At 40.1% G+C, this 12,007-nt stretch overlaps 1 long non-coding RNA gene across 1 annotated transcript; it reads right to left on the reverse strand.

The window, feature by feature from the left end:
* Window positions 1-4,379: 4,379 nt before the first annotated feature.
* LOC120041704 lies at window positions 4,380-10,606 on the reverse strand. Its single transcript, XR_005475921.1, has 3 exons — window positions 10,573-10,606; window positions 10,169-10,447; window positions 4,380-4,598 (listed from the first exon to the last, which is right to left on the reverse strand). It is a non-coding gene; the product is annotated as an uncharacterized LOC120041704 (long non-coding RNA).
* Window positions 10,607-12,007: the final 1,401 nt, after the last annotated feature.

Consider the following 12,007-nt stretch of genomic DNA (forward strand, 5'->3'; position numbering starts at 1 on the left):
TGTGTGTGTGTGTGTGTGTGTGTGTGTGTGTGTGTGTGTCTCCATGCTCTGAACAGTCTGTCATGACTCACACACAGACAACAGGAAGTGTCTTCTCTGAGGAAGCAGACTGTTCTCTAACACACCGGCTCCTCTCCAATACTCTGACCTGGTGTCCTTTCCTTTCTAACCAGCCTTCTTTTCATCCTGGGATAAGTTCCAACACCCTAAACTGGTCTCTTTTCCTTCAGAGGCTGGGTTCCTATAGTCTAACCTGGCTTCCTTTCCTTCAGAGGCTGGGTTCCTATAGTCTAACCTGGCTTCCTTTCCTTCAGAGGCTGGGTTCCAATAGTCTAACCTGGCTTCCTTTCCTTCAGAGGCTGGGTTCCTATAGTCTAACCTGGCTTCCTTTCCTTCAGAGGCTGGGTTCCTATAGTCTAACCTGGCTTCCTTCCCTTCAGAGGCTGGGTTCCTATAGTCTAACCTGGCTTCCTTCCCTTCAGAGGCTGGGTTCCTATAGTCTAACCTGGCTTCCTTTCCTTCAGAGGCTGGGTTCCTATAGTCTTACCTGGATTCCTTTCACCTGGGCTCCTTTCCTAAGTCCTCAACTGATATGAGACAGCAGACTGGTCTCTCACACTTCGGCTTTGTTCAAATACCAACTTGCCTTCCTTTCCTTTAGGGACTTGCATTATTTGCATGTGTCCGGTACAGGAACTAGGGTTGCAAATGAAAGGTATATTATTGGAAAGTTTCTATGTTTACCAGGAAACTACCAGAATTTTGGTAACATTTACATTTTAGGGGGAATTTTATCAAATTACATCTAGTGGCCTTTTTGGGTACTTCAGATTATCACATGAGTCTGTAATTATCTCTGGTCCTCTGTGTGTCCTTATCACATGAGTCTGTAATTATCTCTGTCCCTATGTGTCCTTATCACATGAGTCTGTAATTATCTCTGGCCCTCTGTGTGGCCTTATCACATGAGTCTGTAATTATCTCTGGCCCTCTGTGTGGTCTTATCACATGAGTCTGTAATTATCATGTCAAATAGACAATAATTAAATAAGATTGTTTAATAATATATATAATATAAATCTGTAAATCCTTAACCTTAATATAAACCATGAACTCAGTAAATATCATTGGTGTTTAATATGAGGGTTTCAGCATGAAATATTCTTAATGTTTTTTTAAACACTTGTATTTATTTTACTGTCAAAATGTCTTTGTTGTAAATGTGTTGGAGCCAAACTGATGTTAGTTGTTACACAAGTCAATAGAGTTAATCAAAATAATGGCCTTGTTGATTAGATGCTTTTTCATTAATTAGTCTGTTGGACAATATGGACACAGACACCATATAGAGGAATACATTTTATAAAAGTTATTCTAGTATAAATTCCCAAAGTTACTTTGGTAAATTACCGGTAGCTTAGCAACTCTCAGGTCATAGTGCAGAGCTCTCTCTGAATGGCAGACACCATTTGACCTCTAACCCTTGGTATCTTTCAACCCCACTGGTCCATGACCTGCAATCTCTATTGCACTCAACACTGTCCTTTCCCACCTGGACAAAAGGAACACCTATGTGAGAATGCTATTCATTGATTACAGCTTAGCGTTAAACACCAAAGTGCCCTCAAAGCTCATCACTAAGCTAAGGACCCTGGGACTGAACACCTCCCTCTGCAACTGGATCCTGGACTTCCTGACGGGCCCCCCCCAGGTGGTAAGAATAGGTAACAACATATCCGCCACGCTGATCCTCAAAACGGGGGCCCCTCAGGGGATCGTGCTCAGACCCCTCCTGTACTCCCTGATCACTCATGACTGTCGAGCCAGGAACGACTCCAACACCATCATCAAGTTTGCCGATGACACAACAGTGGTAGGCCTGATCACCGTCAACGATGAGACAGCCTATAGGGAGGAGGTCAGAGACCTGGCCGTGTGGTGCCAGGACAACAACCTCTCCCTCAACGTGATAAAAACAAAGGAGATGACTGTGGACTACAGGAAAAGGAGGACCAAGAACGCCCCCATTCTCATCGACGGGGCTGTAGTGGAGCAGGTTGAGAGCTTCAAGTTCCTTGGTGTCCACGTCACCAACAGACTAACATGGTCCAAGCACACCAAGACAGTCGTGAAGAGTGCATGACAAAGCCTATTCCCCCTCAGGAGAATGAAGAGATTTGGCATGGGTCCTCAGATCCTCAAAAGGTTCTACAGCTGCACCATCGAGAGCATCCTGTCTGGTTGCATAATTGCCTGGTATGGCAACTGCTCGGCCTCCAACCACAAGCCACTACAGAGGGTTGTGCGTACGGCCCAGTACATCACCGGGGCCAAGCTTCCTGCCATCCAGGACCTCTATACCAGGCGGTGTCAGAGGAAGGCCCTACCAATTGTGAAAGACACCAGTCACCCTAGTCTTAGACTGTTCTCTCTTATACCGCACGGCAAGTGGTACCGGATCACCAAGTCTAGGTCCAAGAGGCTTCTAAACATCTTCTACCCCCAAACCATCAGACTCCTGAGCATCTAATCACATGACCACCAGACCCCTCTTTTACACTGCTGCTACTCTCTGTTTACTATCTATACATAGTCACTTTAACTCTACCTACATATTACCTCCATTACCTGGATTAACCGGTGCCCCCTCACATTGACTCTGCAACGGAACCCCAATATAGCCTCGCTATTGTTATTTTACTGCTGCTGTTTAATTATTTATTACTGAAAAAATATATATGTTTACTGAACACATTTTTTCTTAACTTCTTAAAGCAATGTTGGTTAAGGGCTTGTAAGTCCGCATTTCACTGTAAGGTCTACACCTGTTGTATTCAGCATTTCACTGTGAGGTCCACACCTGTTGTATTCAGCATTTCACTGTAAGGTCTACACCTGTTGTATTCAGCATTTCACTGTGAGGTCTACACCTGTTGTATTCAGCATTTCACTGTAAGGTCCACACCTGTTGTATTCAGCATTTCACTGTAAGGTCCACACCTGTTGTATTCAGCATTTCACTGTAAGGTCTACACCTGTTGTATTCAGCATTTCACTGTGAGGTCTACACCTGTTGTATTCAGCATTTCACTGTGAGGTTCACACCTGTTGTATTCAGCATTTCACTGTCAGGTTCACACCTGTTGTATTCAGCATTTCACTGTAAGGTCCACACCTGTTGTATTCAGCATTTCACTGTAAGGTCTACACCTGTTGTATTCAGCATGTCAGCATTTCATTTCAGCATTTGTATGTTGTAGTCTGTCCAAGAGGGGAATCACACAAGACTGATCTCAGTTAATTCATACTGTATGTTGTAGTCTGTCCAAGAGGGGAATCACACAAGACTGATCTCAGTTAATTCATACTGTATGTTGTAGTGTGTCCAAGAGGGGAATCACACAAGACTGATCTCAGTTAATTCATACTGTATGTTGTAGTCTGTCCAAGAGGGGAATCACACAAGACTGATCTCAGTTAATTCATACTGTATGTTGTAGTCTGTCCAAGAGGGGAATCACACAAGACTGATCTCAGTTAATTCATACTGTATGTTGTAGTCTGTCCAAGAGGGGAATCACACAAGACTGATCTCAGTTAATTCATACTGTATGTTGTAGTCTGTCCAAGAGGGGAATCACACAAGACTGATCTCAGTTAATTCATACTGTATGTTGTAGTCTGTCCAAGAGGGGAATCACACAAGACTGATCTCAGTTAATTCATACTGTATGTTGTAGTCTGTCCAAGAGGGGAATCACACAAGACTGATCTCAGTTAATTCATACTGTATGTTGTAGTCTGTCCAAGAGGGGAATCACAGACTGATCTCAGTTAATTCATACTGTATGTTGTAGTCTGTCCAAGAGGGGAATCACACAAGACTGATCTCAGTTAATTCATACTGTATGTTGTAGTCTGTCCAAGAGGGGAATCACAGACTGATCTCAGTTAATTCATATTGTATGTTGTAGTCTGTCCAAGAGGGGAATCACACAAGACTGACAGCCTGTAATTTTATTAAAAGCATTCAGTTGATTACATGGCAGTTTAGAGAGCAACATCATAACAATAATCTACATCATAATCAATAATCAATATCATAACATTTATAATCAATATCTATATACTACTAACAACATCATAACAATAATCTACATCATAATCAATATCATAACATTTATAATCAATAACATCATTATCTATATACTACTAACATCATCATAACAATAATCTACATCATAATCAATATCATAACATTTATAATCAATAACATCATTATCTATATACTACTAACAACATCACATGGCAGGAACTGCCTACATTATTATGCATATTATTTGTTAATTATGGAAATTAAGATAAGCAGGACATTTTTTAAATATATTTTCTTATAGCTATATAATAATGCTAATCGATGTGAGGGTGATGGAATGCTTTTGTCTGCTGATCTGCTTCTGTTCTGTGGGTTTCACTGTGGGGTCTTTTCAAAGGATGGGTCCCGGTCTCTCGGGGGCCCTGGGATCCGGGGGGACGGGGGTGGTCTGCCGGTCACTGGGATGACAACCCAACTTGGGATGGGGAGGGGTTTTAGAGGACTGAATAGTGGGGAACAATTGGAGGGTTACTTAGTAACAATGCACATATCATGGTACAGCTATATGAACACTCAATCACTATGGTACTTTTTAACAGTGAGTTTACAAACGTATATTGATAAATATAATTTAAAGTTGTGTCTCATTATGGTAAGTGGTGAAATAAGTATAGACAGTTATAATTGTAATGGCTTAGCAGATAATAAGAATAGACAATCAGTATTTACCTGGCTGAAAGAGAAGGAATATAATATCTATTATTTACAGGAAACTCAATAAACAATTTTAGATGAAGTTGTGTAGAAAAAGAACTGGGGGGGTGAAATATATTTCTCCCATGGTCAACGAAATTCAAAAAGGTGATATTAATTAACAGTCATTTTGATAGATGGATGGTTTTAAAGATAGATGGATGAAGGTAGATGGATGATTTTAAAGATGTTATTGGAACATAAACAGACAGGGCTCATTAACCTATACATTCCAAATAATGATGATCCAGGCTTCTTTGAAAATATATAGAATCATTTATCAACCCTACAAGCAACACGAGACTCTATTATTATGGTGTCAGATTATAATACGGTTTTAGATATCTCTATGGAATGTAAAGGAAATCACACTACAAACTATCACCCTCATTTACTTAAGGAAATCATGAATGTCATGGATATATTGGAACTAGAGGAAATATGGAGGTTAAATATCCTGACCTAGTGAGATATACATGGAGGAGGTTTAATATCCTGACATAGTGAGATATACATGGAGGAGGTTTAATATCCTGACCTAGTGAGATATACATGGAGGAGGTTTAATATCCTGACCTAGTGAGATATACATGGAGGAGGTTTAATATCCTGACCTAGTGAGATATACATGGAGGAGGTTTAATATCCTGACCTAGTGAGATATACATGGAGGAGGTTTAATATCCTGACCTAGTGAGATATACATGGAGGAGATTTAAATTCCTGACCTAGTGAGATATACATGGTGGAGGTTTAATATCCTGACCTAGTGAGATATACATGGAGGAGGTTTAATATCCTGACCTAGTGAGATATACATGGAGGAGGTTTAATATCCTGACCTAGTGAGATATACATGGAGGAGGTTTAATATCCTGACCTAGTGAGATGTACATGGAGGAGGTTTAATATCCTGACCTAGTGAGATATACATGGAGGAGGTTTAATATCCTGACCTAGTGAGATGTACATGGAGGAGGTTTAATATCCTGACCTAGTGAGATATACATGGAGGTTTAATATCCTGACCTAGTGAGATATACATGGAGGAGATTTAAATTCCTGACCTAGTGAGATATACATGGAGGAGGTTTAATATCCTGACCTAGTGAGATATACATGGTGGAGGTTTAATATCCTGACCTAGTGAGATATACATGGAGGTTTAATATCCTGACCTAGTGAGATATACATGGAGGAGATTTAAATTCCTGACCTAGTGAGATATACATGGAGGAGGTTTAATATCCTGACCTAGTGAGATATACATGGTGGAGGTTTAATATCCTGACCTAGTGAGATATACATGGAGGAGGTTTAATATCCTGACCTAGTGAGATATACATGGAGGTTTAATATCCTGACCTAGTGAGATATACATGGAGGTTTAATATACTGACCTAGTGAGATATACATGGAGGAGGTTTAATATCCTGACCTAGTGAGATATACATGGAGGTTTAATATCCTGACCTAGTGAGATATACATGGAGGAGGTTTAATGTCCTGACCTAGTGAGATATACATGGAGGTGGTTTAATGTCCTGACCTAGTGAGATATACATGGAGGTTTAATATCCTGACCTAGTGAGATATACATGGAGGAGGTTTAATATCCTGACCTCGTGAGATATACATGGAGGAGGTTTAATGTCCTGACCTAGTGAGATATACATGGAGGTTTAATACCCTGACCTAGTGAGATATACATGGAGGAGGTTTAATATCCTGACCTAGTGAGATATACATGGAGTAGGTTTAATATCCTGACCTAGTGAGATATACATGGAGTAGGTTTAATATCCTGACCTAGTGAGATATACGTGGAGTAGGTTTAATATCCTGACCTAGTGAGATATACATGGAGTAGGTTTAATATCCTGACCTAGTGAGATATACATGGAGGAGTATTAATATCCTGACCTAGTGAGATATACATGGAGTAGGTTTAATATCCTGACCTAGTGAGATATACGTGGAGTAGGTTTAATATCCTGACCTAGTGAGATATACATGGAGGAGGTTTAATATCCTGACCTAGTGAGATATACATGGAGTAGGTTTAATATCCTGACCTAGTGAGATATACATGGAGTAGGTTTAATATCCTGACCTAGTGAGATATACATGGAGGAGGTTTAATATCCTGACCTAGTGAGATATACATGGAGGAGGTTTAATATCCTGACCTAGTGAGATATACATGGAGGAGGTTTAATATCCTGACCTAGTGAGATATACATGGAGTAGGTTTAATATCCTGACCTAGTGAGATATACATGGAGGAGGTTTAATATCCTGACCTAGTGAGATATACATGGAGGAGGTTTAATATCCTGACCTAGTGAGACTACTTTCTTATGTCGTTCTCTCTGGCACCAAAAGGTAAAATAATGTTGATGGGGGACATATATTAGCATATATATTACTCTACCATAATTTCCACGTGGGTGAGGATATTGGACATTTAATCAAAGCCTATTGGAAGATAACTTGTTTTTAACAAGGACAGAAGAATTTATAACCTACTTTTTCAGACATAACATAGATAGAGCAGATCACCTTATTGTATGGGCCACTTTTAAATGTACCTTCAGAGCAAATGCAATACAGTAATCGCTAAAACAAAACAATTTAGGTCAAAATAGTCCATATTAACAAAGGAAATGGCAGGACTAACAGTACAGTTAGGTAGCAATACAAACTGTACGTTAGAGTCTCAGATTAAAATGGAGGAAAAACAAAAAGAAATGGAGGGAGGAACTTATTCAAGAAAGATCCAGTGTAACATATTATAAAAACCTTCAACAAAAAATGTTTTATGAACCTTGCTACACATTACAGATTCACCCATGATTCACCAAATGTTACTTTGATAGAGGAAGTAAAGCACTTGATGTTTTCGTTTCAGTCTCCTCCATCTCCACTAACCGAAGATACGTGTTTGGATATCTATTCATAATGTCAAATGAACAGCTGTACAGAAAGACTCATGTGAAGGCCAAATTACAGAGGAGGAACTCCAGGCCTGGAGGGCCTACCAGTGGGGTTATAACAAACCTTTTAGATATACTCAGAGGACCGTTATCAGCATGTTTTAACCACTCCTATAGAAATTAAAACATCGGAGGCATCTTACACTTCAGTTTTGAGATGCAAAAAATTATAGCAAAATGTGTAGCGCATAGAATTTAAAAGGTATTGTCAGATATTATTCATCCTAATCAGACAGGTTTTTTCATGGATGATACATTGGAGATAATATTAGACAAGTACTGGAAACAATAGAACGCTATGCAGAATCTGGGAAACCAGGCCTGGTATTCATAGCTGACTTTGAAATGGTTTTTGATAAAGTACAACTGGAATTTATATATAAATGCCTGGAATATTTACATTATGGAGAATACTTATACTATGGGTTAAAGTTATGTATAGTAACCCTAGGTGTAAAATCGTAAATAATGGCTACTTCTCAGAAAGTTTTTGTCACGACTTCCGCAAAAGGCGGTCCCTCTCCTTGTTCGATCGGCATTCGGTGGTCGACGTCACCGGCCTTCTAGCCATCACCGATCCACTTTTCATTTTCCATTTGTTTTGTCTTTGATTTTTACACACCTGGTTTCAATTCCCTCATTACATGTTCATTATTTAACCCTCTGGTTTCCTCCATGTTTGTGTGCGTGTTTGTTTTATTGTAAGGCTGTATCTGACGGCTGGTATATTGTTGCCCGGTTTTGTATTTACGCCCGTTAATTTCGTGGTACCGGTATTTTTCTAGCACCATAGCATTGTGTTTATACTGGTGTTTTCTTGTATTAAATACCTTGTCCACGCATCTCTGCTCTCCTGCGCCTGACTCCATTCACCAGATACCCACAGCCTTGACAGTTTTAAACTATCTAGAGGAGTTAAACAAGGTTGTCCACTATCGGCATATCTATTTATTATGGCCATCAAAATGTTAGCTATTAAAATCCGATCCAATAACAATATCAAGGGGTTAGAAATCCAGGGCTTAAAAGCAAAGGCGTCGTTGTACACTGATGATTCATGTTTTCTATTAAATCCACATTTTGGATCCCTCCACATCCTCATAAAGGATCTAGATACTTTTAATAACCTCTCTGGATTACAACCAAATGATATGATAAGTGTACTATATTAAAAATACAACTGTGACATTACTGTGTAGTTTACCAATAAAATGGTCTGATGCTGGTATACATATCCAGAAAGAAACAAATTAACTCACTCTAATACATTTTAATAGATGTTTAGCAGAAATAGATAAGATCTTGCGACCATGGAAAGGAAAAAACCTGTCTATTAGTGGAAAAATCACCCTGATTAACTCTTTAGTCATATTCCAGTTTACCTATTTGCTTATGGTCTTGCCGACACCTGGCGACCAGTTTTTTAAATTAAATGAGCAACGAATATTCCATTTGATTTGTAATGGTAAGCCAGACAAAATTTAACAGGCCTATTTAAATAATGAATATGAATTCTGAGGGCAGAAATGATTAAATATTAAAGCATTAGACCTCTCACTAAAGGCTTCAGTCATACAAAAAGTATATTTAAATCCGAACTGGTTCTCTAGCAGATTAGTAAGAATGTCTCACCCCAAGTTCAGTTACCTGTGATGGTGAGAGGAACTCACTCTCAGAGGAGAAGTTATGAGAGAACATAAAACGTAGCTCCTCAACTACTTTCCTCATTTAGATATGACAATAACATGACATGTGACAGTGGTAGTGAGTAGAGACGTTCACTGAGATAACACTCAAATACAAAAGCATTCTGGGATATTTAACTTGTATTTGATTCCTACTTGACTGAGTGATCTATTTAGTAAAGCAGACTTACAAGCTAAACAGTCATCATGAGATGTGCAGAGGAAGTTGTATGAATGAAGGAAATCAGTTGAATATAATTATAATATGTTGATATTTCCTGAGCAGATCACTGTGAGTCCAGGAAGGAGATATACTATAAGGCCAAAATAATGTGGATATCTGTAGCGAGTTTTGCAACTGAGGACACATGATTCTTACGCTCTACGCACTTCAGCACTTGCTGGTCCTGTTCCGTGTGCTTGTGTGGCCTATCATTTTGCAGCTGAATCGCTGTTGCTCCTAGAAGCGCCACGTTGAAAGTCACTGAGCTCTTCAGTAAGGACATTCTACTGCCAATCTATGGAGATTGGACCGCTGTGTGCTTGATTTAATACACCTGTCAGCAACAGGTGTGCTGAAATAACCAAATACACTACTGCCCACATACTTTTGGCCATGTAGTGTACCTTGTTATTACCTGAGCAGATCACTGTGAATCCAGAAAGGCGACCAGACGTTCTGGAACACTCCCTCAGTGCAGACTCAGACCCAGAACAGGAAACTCCATACACTCCAGTGGTGTTTCCAGGTAGTACTGAAACAGTGGAGCCACAACCCAGCTGTCTACACACTACAGCAGCTATAGCCTCCTGGTTCCAGTTTTCAGCTCCCACAGTCTTCCACTCTCCCTGGTCGTACCGCTCCACTCCACCAGCACAGCGACTGCCTCCTCCCACCAGCCTCACATCATCAGGCTCTGAGAAAAGAAAAGAGAGAGACAGTAATCTTACTATTTTCTCACTAAAACACACCTATATTGTCTCTCATATTCTTCACTCCAGGTGAGAAACAATGTTGATTGAGTGACAAACTGTTTCTTACCTGAGCAGGTGAGTCCAACAGCATTACCAGGTAGGCAGGTGTTGTTTTTTCTGTCTGAGGTGTCACAGTCCAGGAGAAGGGACTCTTTGCCTTTACACTGGAACTCTTTATCCCAGGTCTGACCCTCACCTCCTCCATAGAGCCCCCCCTGTAGAGCTGCAGGAGCCCCACAGCCAAGCTCCCTACAGACTACCTCTGCATCCTGCCGGTCAAAGTCAGGTTCACACACTGAGGCCCAGGACTGATTGGACTTCACCTCCACTCTCCCAGAGCAGAGACCAGCTCCATCCACAAGCCGCACAGACTCTGGAGAAAAAGAGTTGGTTGAACATTCAATCAGTTTTGTTGATGACACTGTCAAGGACTAAACACAAATATGTTGGATAAAAGATTGTAGTTTGCTATGTTTGATACTGTAAGAGGTAGAAATGGGTTCTTAGTCACTCAGGATAGGGCTGGGAATAATGCAGGCAGGAGACAGGAATAAGTTCACTTCACTTTATAGAAAATAAACAGCTGGACATCCATCAGGCAGCTTCACTTCAGTACCATCTGAACTACAATGATCTGCCCATGAACATCTCCCATAAACCAATATGACAAACACAAATATAATGTTTAAATACATCTGACATCTCTCCCTCTATTTAAATGAAATAAAAAACATTAAAAAATGACACATGCAAATATTGTATAATGTACAAATAAATCTCTCAATATGACCAGTCTCTTACCTGAACAGGTCACATGATGATAATATTCACCATCACAGTTCTTTCTTCCTTCATCTTTGTAACACTGTCCAATAGACTCATCTCCATATAAACTGCAGCTAACATATATTCTTCTTCCATCTTCAACCAGAGGTCCTCTAGATACATCTACAAAATTCCCACAGTCCAGCTCTCTACACACAACCTTAGCCTCTTTCATGCCCCACCACCCAGGACATAGTCCGAACCACTCTCCTCTGTTGAAGACTTCCACTGTCCCAGAACAGGAAGTGGTCCCATTCACCAGTCTGACTGAGAGTTCAGCTGTAAACAGCAGAGAGGAAAACACAGTGGTGAGGACAGATGATGACAGTGATTCTGTTATTCTAACAGCAGTAATGCTTTGTGGTTGACAAATATTAGTAGTTCCATAAAACAGTACTTGTTATTGGGTTTTTAGAATGGTTTGTATGGACACATGAATTTCTCCATGTGGGATAATAAAGTTGACTAATATTGAACTGCTATAATCACTGTAGATTTATACTCTACCTACCTGGTGGACGGACGCTTTGAGCCTGGAGATCTGAGGAGAATGAGAGAGATAGAGGAGAAAGAGACAGAGAGATAGAGAGAAACAAAGGAGAAAGGGAGGAGTCAGAGGAAGAGAGAGACAGAGGAGAAAGGGAGGAGTCAGAGGAAGAGAGAGACAGAGGAGAAAG

The sequence above is a fragment of the Salvelinus namaycush genome, unplaced genomic scaffold (genome assembly GCF_016432855.1).
Source record: "Salvelinus namaycush isolate Seneca unplaced genomic scaffold, SaNama_1.0 Scaffold511, whole genome shotgun sequence".
Taxonomy (NCBI): domain Eukaryota; kingdom Metazoa; phylum Chordata; class Actinopteri; order Salmoniformes; family Salmonidae; genus Salvelinus; species Salvelinus namaycush.